The following is an 11890-nucleotide window of genomic DNA, read 5'->3' as shown; positions in this document are numbered from 1 at the left end:
TCTTTATCCACAGTTATTTAGACATTTTTCAACTGTTTTAATTCTAAATGAGTAGAAATCTCTACTCCATTCTCTAGGCAGTTATAAGATTTAACAGATTTTCATATTCTGGTATTGTTTTTGTTTTTTTTTTTAATTCATTCCTTTTGTACTGCAGCGCAAATTCTGGGTCACTGCGAAACACTAACTAAAATTTAACAGTGTCTAAGAGTGATGTGTGACTATACAGAGAATAATTGTTGGATCTGATTATGCATCCTATTAGAGTGAGCTTAGAATGACAAAACTTCAGCAAATCCAGTTAGACTACAAATAAAATCTAAGAATTTTGAATAAATTCAAAGGGGTGGTTTTTTCTGCATTATACAGAGCACTCTGCTGTTTATTTTATGGTACCCCTGGAAGAAAAGCTGACACCTGTCAGTCATTCCAAACTTGTATTTACCTGAATACATCTGAAAACCTCATGTCCAGTATCAAGCAGCTGTCAGGCTTTCAGTCTTTTTGTGTTTGCATCAATTATTCAGGCAACCTGCAAAGTGGCAAAGAATGCACAGCTCAGTGGATGATGACCTTTCATGCTGAAAGGTGCATATTGAGCCGCCAAAACGGGTTGAGGAAGGTGGGCGTTGGAAGCTGGGGAGACAGTCTTACCCCTCAGTAAATGAAGGAGCTGTTCATTAGTAAATTAAGTAGAGGAAATAGTACCGAAACTGGTAAAGGAAGTGACATAGTTCAGTCTGAGAAACCTCAGAAATTCTTTAGCTATATATTACTGCTAAGAAACTCTATGGTTTATCAATTCTATAACAGCAAATTCCTGCAATCCTCACTGTATTTCCCCTTTTAACTAGGTAGGCCAAAGATCATACAGACAGAACAATATGAATGAATTGGACTCAAGAGTTTTGACTCTGTTGACCAAAATTTCATCCTGTTGCATTCCTTACAGATGTTTCTCCCCAAAACTCACACTGAAATCAGCAAGTGTCAGCAAGCAATACCATTTTGCAAATTTAATTGCAGATGCAATAGAAAAGTAATCAAAAGATAGTTCAGAAAGTAAATGAAGCTGTAAAAAATTAAAGGAAACCTAGGGACCCCATCAGCAAAGCAGTTAAGCCAATGTTGTAATGTCATTCAAGCCACAATAACCATGTTATATACTACATGTCTTTGTGATCCAGGAGATTTTAACTTCTGATTTGCCTTTGAAACATAACCATTCAGCTGTAACTTAAAAAAAAATTAAAAAAGAGAGAGAGAAAATAATCTGGTTTTTCTCATGTTGGAAGCCAAGACATCTAGTAGTGTAATGGAGTTTCTGAATTGGGGCCGTACAGAAGTAAACAGGAGGAGTGAAAAGCAGAAATGTGAAAGAATCAGAATAAGAAAAAAATAGTAAATGAAAAGGTGAAGACATTTGTGATGTGCAATGTGGTTAACTTACCAATACAGTTTCAGCCTCACTAATCCAGACTAGTAGAGCTATGCAATATATAAAAGCCGAAACTGGAGACCCTAAGGGAGGCTGTTTATTGTGAGATGAAGCCTCTGTCATGGAGCCAGTGTGAACCAGGAAGAGGTTAATGCCAGTTCCTGGGCTTCATGGAGCTTGTCTCCTATGGCATTCACCTATCAGCAGCCTGAGCAGCTGGAGAAAACAAACTGGAGGGAAGTCAGAGAAGATGGCTGAGAGGCACTTAATATTCACCTGTATCCAGCTTATAAGAGGAATATCTGAGAAGTGTTTGCCTTTCATTTGAATCAGATGTTCTTATTTTTCATCTTTAAGCAACATCTTACCCTTTTTCAGATCTTCCTAGAAGAGCATTCTGTTTTGTCATCTCTGATGACTAATTCATATTAATGAGTAATAATTTCAGGAAAGAGTCACATGGGTTACAAAGGTTTTCAGCATTGCTTCTGTGAACATCATGAATGTGTAAGTCATTTCCCAACACACAGAATGTGAGACTGGGAAATCAATAATTCAATGAGGAAAAAAGCTGAAGTGCACAAAATAAAAAAATGAAAACACCACTTTCATTTAGATATTGTTTTCCCACATTTATTAACCTTGATTGTAATGCACAAGAGAAACTAGGTCTGCTCTCTCAAATTCTCAACAAAGAATCTTATTAAAACAGAGCCATAACAAGTGTGCACAGGGCACACGGAGGGAGCAGAAGATCAGATCTGATCAGAATCATTGCCTTCCTGCGTGCTTCAGTGCATCTCAGGGCTACTCATAAATTAAAAATATATAAATATTTTAAAGCAAGTAATAAGAATATATCTGAAATGTGGTAGATTTTTTTTCTTCACTACAAATCTTTTCTGTGCTTTTTTACTAATGAGAAATGTATAAGGTACATATAAATTCAACAGACAAATGAATCCTGAACTGCAGAAAAAATCAGATTTTAAAACTTTTACACATCATTTTCTCCCACAGGCACTCCTTCATCAAGTTTTCCTCAAGACCTGTAAATCAGAGGTTTGTTGTCACAGTAGTCTCTATAGATAGCCCACCAGAGAAGGAATTGTTAAACTTAAAGACAATAAAACAACAGTCTTTTTAGCTGCATTGTTTGGTTTTTTTCCTCTATATATACTTGGAAAGAAAACAAACCAAGCTATCAGCCTTGGGGAAAATAACAACCTTATAACACACTGTGTTAGGGTAGCAGAAATTTGATCCACATTCCAAAACAGGACTAATATAAATGCAGAATTACATATATCTGGTTCACACTGTCATGTACATGAAATCAGGTTACCAGAACACTACATTTAGACGTTCGTGCAATGGCACCGAGCTTTTCATTTGTTTGAAGACCACCTGTGGGTCAGAAGTGCTCAACCTTCACCATGCTAGAGCTACTCTAAGGAAAAACTGAGCTAACCTGTGCTAGGAAAAAGAAAGGGAAGGGAAGGGAAGGGAAGGGAAAGGTATTTTTCTGTTAATTATGTTTGGTGGGTTCCTCAAAAGAAAAAAGTCTTCAGTTCACTACGATATTACCAGATATGATATGCAGATGTATTTTGGGTTATGTGAAAAGGGAACCTAGGCAGCATTTAGCTTCCAAATGGCTTTCTCAATCCATGGGTGTTTGTTCTCTAACAGACCCACGGGAATTCTTTCCAGTCCATTATACACTCTACATCAGCAGCAGTGGCAGCATATTTGTTCTGTCTTTGGTCTACCAACATAATAAAATGTAAACTTTTTTAGCTATCTTTGTTAGTGGGAGAAATTATCAGTGTATAAGGAGAATATTATTTCCCTCTTCTGCCCAGTGTTTGCAACTTTAAGAAAAAAAACAGTCAAGGAATAGAGATGAGGAATTTCAGCACACAGGGAGAATGATTGGAGATTATCTGTGAGATGTTCATTCCACATTTAGTCTCTTTAATTCCTGTTTATAATTGGGAATTAATCTTGGGGAGCTGTTATAGAAAGGAGTGCACAAAATCTAAATGGCAAAGAAAAAAACAAAAACACAAAAGGAAAAGCAATTCTGTGGTTTCTCACATTTAAAATAAGATTGTATAAAAGTGGCACAGAAAGAGATGCACCTTGTGCACCTTGCAATGTTTATAGGCACTCTTTCCTTGACAAAAATGTGCATTCTCTCAGGCTGCTCGCCTTCATGCTACAGACAGAGGATGCAGCATGAGAGCGAGGAGACATCTGAGCTGGCATAAAACTGCCTTGCTCAGTTATCAGTGGCATTTCAGCCTCGGAGGCTGAGTCATGCTGTTGAGGTTGGGTGACCTTGGTGGGCTGCAGAACCTGAGGTTCCTCTGCTGGCTGTGAGATAAAACCATCTTTTCTGCACACTGCTGATGTGAGGTGTGCAATCCATTAAGGTAGCAAAGCATTAAATATATGATAATGGCAGTGAAATAGAAAATGTTTTGTTTAAGAATTTTCTTACTTTGTAAACGTAGTCTTTGGGTATTCAACTTTTGGGAGGCTACAGTGGGCTTTCCTGTTGGAGAGGTGAGGTTTTATGGTACTCTTTACAAACTAATGACTTGAGCTTTCAGTCACTTTTAAAATTCATTTTCTACACACCTGTGTGTATACCATACTATAATGTCAGTGGAGGTAATTATTTTCACTCTTCAAAGTCAACATAATGACAAGGTGTGATTTGTTATCCATTACTGTGCTTTCTATATAATTCATTGTGGAATTTAACAATATATTTACCCATCTGACTAAATTAATTACAATTCATTAGAAAAATATATAAACAAATTAAATCAGGCACAAAATCACACCTATCTCACTAGCGTCTCTCAATTTAATGCTTTGTTGTGCTTGCTGTGATTATCATTTCATGGTTTGGGAATAAACTGGTACTAAACTATTAGTAAGAGTTAGAATAATGCTATCCCACACTATCTTGATTTACAACTTGCTTATCTTCTGGACACAAAAATTGTTTTAAACAGTTCCCAAGGAGATCTTAAAATTCCCCAGAAAAAGTTAATAACATCTGAGCAAACTTATTTGGTTTTCAAACACATAGATTTTAAGGACACTTATGAATAGATTCTTATATATAAGTATTTCAGACTACATTATATAATGTCTTCCAATGTATTCTTCCAGACTTCTTCTGAATTAATAATTAAAATATTATTAATAATAAAAAGTAGCTTTTCCTGTTGGAGATAAAGATCAGTCTAAAGCTGTATAAGCTATATTAGATAAACAACTAAAAGAGATCATATGTACTATAAGTGCCTTTTTCCACAACGTAGATCAGAAGGACATATATGAAGCCATCAGAAAGAAAGGTGAATTTACAATACATAATAAAACTAGGTACGAAAAAATATAACATCTCTGCTGCTTGCTCTGTAGATGTTGAAAGCTGACCAAAAAAGGTCATACACCTGATTTCTCATTCTTAATAAGGACTCAGCAGAAATTTGGATGTCTTAAACTTTATATTCTTAATCTGGGCAAGTAACATTTTATGCTACTCAAGTAAGAACCCATAAAAGTCAAAAAAAAAAAAGGTCTAGGGGAATTGTAAAATTAGTGTGACTAAAACAAAAAAAGATAAATACAGTTACCTAGTCATATTTCAAAGTCCTTGACAAGGGAAAGAATGCAAATTATTACTAACTAATGAAAATGTTTCTTATCCTGCCCAGAAAGATTGCAAAAGATGAAGGAAAAAGGCATGAGAGATCTGAACTAAAGTGTGGGTCAGTGTGGAGTTGCATGTCTGTCAGAGTTTCACTTCGTAAGGTTGTCCACTGAGGATAGTTCATTTACCTAACATGTTTTTCCTCATAATCCATGCAAATAAAACTATAAATAATAGTAAAGATATCATAAATCACACAGTAAACATGAACTCCATCTCTTCCCATTGTGTTTACAGACCTCTCTTGGATTCCAAGTTAGAAATGCTGAGGTTCCTTCAGGTGTCAATACAGATTGCCAAGTAGCTCTTTACTACTTTGTTAACCCTCTAGTTTAATCTTTTCCGTGGTTTTGCAAACCAGCGCACTTCGTTAATGAAGCACAAGTAAAGCAGTCTCCTGGCTTTCCGGAGAATAAAGACACAAAGGTTTCTTATATCTTCTTGTCTGGCAGCACTCAGTGGGTTTGGACTAAGAATAGAAACAGTATATATAAGTCTTTCTTCTTTCCTAGGGAAGTTGAATTCCGGAAGACGAATAAAATCCACATTAGCCTTTTTCATCGCAGATGTTCAAAGTCGTGTAGTCATCCAAATTTACCAATGACATAAACTAATTTGTTTAGCTATCCATTAATAGCTACCAGGAATGACTTTGTATAGTCAAAAGAAACCGACAGGCAATTTGAGACGTTCCTATCACTCATCTTGTAGATACCACTTGCTAAGTGTAAGTGGAGGTAGATTTTGCCAGTATTTTCTGTTTCCATTTCTCCGGGCTGCATATGGATTGGTTTATTCCTTCCTACCTATGCGTCATGATGGTATGTGTTCAACTCTTAGGTCTGTGAATTTGGCTCATTTCCCTGGATGTGCAGTTTTTGCTAACATTCAACTTTGAGCCAAGTATACATTAGCATAATACACTGTCTAAATGCAAGACATTTTAGGGCTATATCCAGCTATGTATGCAGGAATATTCTAACTTTCATTTAAAGCAATATAAGTACCTTAATATCTTCAAAGCCACATATTTTATTGTTTCAATGTCATTAGATCTTCTGTTAGATGAGGTGATAATACATCTTCAGCTTAGACCACTGGGGTGAAGACAGATACAACTGGGCTGAGTCAAACCCTAGAAGCACACTGTAAAAGTGAACTAAACTTCTCTTAAAAAGCTCTGGCAATCATCACTGAATCACAATCCTCACTTCAGGACAGTATATGTTAGCTTGAGGTACCTGTTTGGCAGGATCCCATGGGAGGCAGTTCTGAGGGGCAAAGTGGCACAGAAAAGTTGATGATCAAGGGCAACCTCCTCAAAGCACAAGGATGATTTATTACATTGTGCAGAAAGTTAAGGAAGAGTTATCAAAGGCCAGCATGAGTAAACAAGGGACTCATGACTGAGTTCAAATGCAAAAAAGAAGTATTCAGGAAAAGGGACCAAGGACAGGATTCCTAGCAAGAATCCTAGAGCAATCCTATAGATTGCTCTAGCTTACAGGTTTGGATTTAGGAAAGCCATAGCTCAGCTGGAATTGAAACTAACAAGGGCTATGAAGGGCAACAACAGGGGCTTCTATATATGCTGGAATTGAAACTAACAAGGGCTATGAAGGGGCTTCTATATATATGTCATCAACAAAACTAAGACTACACAAAATATGGGGCTACTGTTGAATTGGACCAGATACCAAATGACAAGACACAGGTAAGTCTGTGGCTGAAAACAGCCAGCATGGATTTTCCATCTATACCTGATGACTTTTTTTTCTACAAAGAAATGACAGGCTTTGTGAACAAGAGGACCACTGCAGAGGTCTTTTACCTTAAGTTTAGTGATGCTTTCAGTACAGGTTCCGAAGACTCTTAATGCAAAACTGGTGAAATGCATCTTTGATAGGAGGACAGTAAGGTGGGTAGAAAATTATCCAAACAGCCAAGCAGTGGCCAATTTGCAGAAATACTTGGGAGGGGAAATCATACTGAGGCCAACACTGGGGTTTTTTTATTAATGATCTGAATGATGAGGTGCAATGGATCCTAGGAAAGTTTATGGATGATATCAAACTGCAGCAGTGTGGCTGATGTCAAATCAACGAAAGGTTCCTGTTCAGAAGGACCTTGGCAGTCTGAATAAATGCGTTCATGGGAAACTTATCAAGCTCAACCATGGGAAATGTCAAGTCTTGCACGTTGGAGGACAAACCCGAGAACTGGTAGAGACTGATGCGTGACTGGCTGGAAAGCAAATCTGCAGAAAAAGACCTGAGTGTACCAGTGGATATCAAGCTGTCGTGAGTCAGCAGTGTGCCCTGGTAGCAAAGAAAGAGTACCACATCCTGAGTTGTAATGTCAAAAGTGTAGCTAGTGGGTGAAGGGATATTTCCCTCTTCTCAGCCCTGGTGAGACACATCTAGAGTCCTGGGTCCAGTACTGGGTTTCCCAGCCCAGTATAAGAGAGATATGAGCATACTGGAGTGAGTCCAGTGACCGTCCACTGGTCAGAGTTTTGGAGTAGATGGCATACAAGGAGAGATGAGAGAACTGAGTTTATTCACTCTGAAAAAAGAGTAGAGTAATGGAGAAATTAAAGGGAGGGTGTAAAGAATATAAAGTCGGGCAATTTGGAAGTGCACAGCAAAAGCACAAGAGGTAATGGACACAAATTGCAATGAGTGGAAGTTTAGTGAGAGAAAAAATAAAAAGGCCTTCATGAGAAGGGTGGTAGAATACTGGAATAGCAACCCAGATAGTTGATGTAAACTACACCCTTGGGTGTATGCAAAACGCAGGCCCTGGTTTTGGTGGGGAGTTGGACTAGGCTTCCCCCTCAAACTAAATTACTCATCATTCTATCATCTATTTTGTGTTACCATTGCATCGGCAATGTATCGTTCTTTAAAATTTACAATAAATAATACATATTATTCTGATATGAGGCAAAATATACTCTGACATAGTATATGGCAGAAAAAGATAGAGTGAATTATTTATAGCTGCAGTTTGATGGAGGAAAACAAGGATGAATTCCTTGGGATTTGATACCAAAACTAGAACCACAAATTATCTTCTCTATTTATTTTAAAAGGGTAACTATACGCTTCATGTTATAATTCCTAAAAGGTAAAAATTAATATTGAGTCATTTTTCATAAAACAGCTAGTGGGTTGATCAATCTATGAAGATTTTAATTTTCAATTTTAACAGATAACATTCTGGATCTCTTCTTACAGTCATAAAACCCCAGAGAATAATTCCCAGTGTAGCACATCTACACTTCCTTCTTCCTCAACAGCAACAACTTGACACTTAGAATATCATCACATGCAACTGAAACTGTCAAACTATTCCTGTTTCTCTTGCTATTTATGAGTAGTTTTGGAGTGTTCACTGCAAAATTTCTCCATTAAATTACTTTCAGAATTTTAAGCAAACTCACCATGACTAAAATTCCTTCAGAACTATTAACATGATTATTTACTAGTATTCTAAATGAAAGCAATGGATATCCATCTTCATCCTCTTTCTGGTGTGGACATCATAATATGTCCCTTAGCAGTAAACACACAAATTTTTTATTATATTCCTATACAGCAACAGAAATATATAAAACGTGTTGCAAACCAAAGAATACATCTGTACTCAGAGTAATTTAAAATGTAATTTGAATATGACAGTAACTAACCCTAATGCTCCTGTTTTTCATGTACACATCTCAACAAGCATGATAAACCTTGTTTTAAAATATTTGTCCTCCTCCATTAAGAAAGTTCACCTGTGCCTTTTTCCTTCTGAGGCAGAGAATGCATTCAAGTGGCATGCATTTGTGAGCTTAATCACAGTCCTTGCTAAATCCTCTATATAGAAATTCAACAGACTGTGTTAATTGGACCAAACCTTTGTACCACACACATCTCTCTGAACTGATTAGCTGTGAACAAAGTATATTTATAGTTCCCAGTTGTGGTGTACATAACCACTCACCCAGGATCAGATCTCTCCTCTGTGGGCTAAAGGACTCCACAATGAACTGCTTTGGTTTCCAAAACCTAAGTCTAATAAAGGCTTTCTGGCCATTTCCGTATTATTTAGGTTCCCAACATTGTTGATCTTGTTTCCAGCTTTAACCCCTTGAAAATCATAACAGGTAGAACAAACGTTCACAGATAATTTCTTAAGCATAGCTTTTTATGCTGAGTCTACTCAAAAATTACTACAGGACTAGAAAATAATTAATTTCTGGCAATACTTGTCAGTGTTTTCACCTCTTTGAAGGGTTTTTGTGTTTGTATCAAGGTGTCAGTGGAAATTGCCTGTTGTACCTGCTTCTTCAGGTTTTACTCCTGGCAGCTGGGCTGATTCCCTTGCCGTGCAAGTGTACTATATTTGAAAGCAGTCTCCAACACCTATGCCTGAGGTTTCAGTCACTATCAACGGATAGGAATAAGATTTATAAGGTGTTGTTTTCCTCATCCAAAATATAGAATTCTAAGACAGGCTAGGTATATTGTGCCCTCTAAATGTATATTCTCTCCATCTACAAAAAGACCCTGGGGTAGCTTACTCAGGTGCCTATATTGCACACCTGATATAATATCCAGAGTCAGTAGCAGCCGCGTTCTTTACAACTCCTTGTCACTCCACTCCATCTACAAAGCAGACACTGTGTTTTCCCAGTGAAAGTTAAAACTGTAAAGCTATGTCGCAAAGCATGAGAGGAATCCATAAGGTGACACTGCACAGTTCTTAAAATAGTACATGCCTCCTGGAAAGACTGAGTTACTGGGAGGAATTTACATGTGGAGAAGCTACAGTTTGTTAGAGAAGGATACACAGTCTGTTGCTAGAAATAGAGTTAGAAGGACTAGGGTGTGAGAGGAAGAAGAGGAATTAAACACTGCAACAAGCAGTCAGCTGTTCAAGGAGAAGACAGGGTGAAAAATCAGATTTCTTATAAATATCTGAAGTAGAGATTAAAGGAAGAAAAAAAGTTAAAGCTTTCTCGTGCAAGACTTGCAAGAGAGATATAAATAGTCTTATGACAGACAGAAAAGTCAGCCTTTGGACAACTCTGATGTGAGCAGTTAGGAGTAGAGTAATGTTGGTAACAGTAAAGCCAAACACGGAAAGCCGTACTCCATGGGGTAGAAGACCAGAGGAGGAGTTTTCAGGACTGCAATAAGAGGTCAGGTTGTCCTAGCATTGTAACTGAGAAAGCAGAGTTAAGTGACAGCTCCCATTCTCTACGCTCACTCAGGCATAAGGGTTGCATTCAGGGGGTGATCTGGGTTATAGAACCCCACAGGACATTCAAAAGGCTTTCTGTCTCAGGCAGAGGAAACAGGTCTTGCTAAAAGTCTTTGCAAAAGTTTTCAGGACCCAAGATATTGCAGCTTGTCTCTCTAAGAGCTCGCAAAGTGTGTTTGAAGTTGGTCTCCCACAAAGCTCAGTATCAGCTCAGCTAGGCAGAGACACTCAGAGCTATAGCTTCTCCTCACTCTGTTCCGATAGTTTAGCAACCAGCTCTCACAAGGACACCAATTACAATGACCCAATGACACTCCTCAAGGCATCTTAATTTTTCAGCAATGCAATGCAATTAATTGTGAGGACACACACCACCGTAAAGACTGCTGACCTAGGAGAGATAAATGAAAGGCAGGAGTGTTTAAGAAGTTATTTGTTGATGCCTTATCTAAAAACAGATAGAAGTCAGAGGATTTGGTTGACTAGACACTATTCAATGATAAAATGCCTGACTTGTACAATATATTATTAAGGCTTTTTATTATTCTGCGACAATTTAGAAACTCTTAGTCAAGAAGTGATATGGGATATCAATAAATAACAAGAAGAAAAAAGAATATGTGAGTACAGCATGTTTTGATGACACTAACAGTTCAGATGAGGAAAACCCTGGGTGAGGTGGAAGTAGGAAGAGATTGCTAATCTGGTTTGAATATTCATACATAGATGTGGGACAGCAAAGGCTATGTACATAGTAATTTTTAATCCTGTTTCAGCATGAAAGGGAATCATATTATGTGGGGAAGTTGAATAATTGCATATGTCAGTTTTGGAAATAAACTACTTGAAATAAGAGACAGAAATGAAAACAAAATCTGCTTTCCGAGGAAAGTGGACATCATGTTTCTCGAAAAACTGTATACAAACTAATTTTGCTTCAAGAAGGCACAGCTATATCAGGGTATAGGAATATGTTATCTAAACAGTTATGCTGTCTGAAGGAAGTATGTACTTCACCACAGCCCAGATGCATATTGTTACCCGTGTGGCAGCATGGATACATAAATGGTGGCAAAGAACAGGTATATTGTAAAGGGCTGTTGCCTGTACCAGACTCTTGGAAAATCTGGATTTTTAGTGCTATTGCTGGAGGGATAGATGACGGCATGTGGGGCAGCTGCAGCAGAAGCTGAAGCATGATCTATCCAAGACTCCTTTCCCTGAAATCTCCAGCTGATATTGCAGCTCTCCATAAAGTATCTTATTTCAAATAAGCAAGTTGTGCAAGGGTTAGCTGTTTAACCTAGTTCAATTAATTTTGACTTAGGAGTTCAGTTGAATTCATCATAGAATGTGTCAGAGTCAGGGACATAACGTAGACCTAAGACAACACATCCATCCATAGCCTCAATGTCACAGAATCACAGAATCACAGAATTGTGGTGGTTGGAAGGGACCTCAGA

This window comes from Calidris pugnax, unplaced genomic scaffold, assembly GCF_001431845.1.
Source record: "Calidris pugnax isolate Ruff unplaced genomic scaffold, ASM143184v1 scaffold164, whole genome shotgun sequence".
Taxonomy (NCBI): domain Eukaryota; kingdom Metazoa; phylum Chordata; class Aves; order Charadriiformes; family Scolopacidae; genus Calidris; species Calidris pugnax.
The sequence above is the reverse complement of the archived record's forward strand: the minus strand, read 5'-3'. Positions refer to the sequence as shown.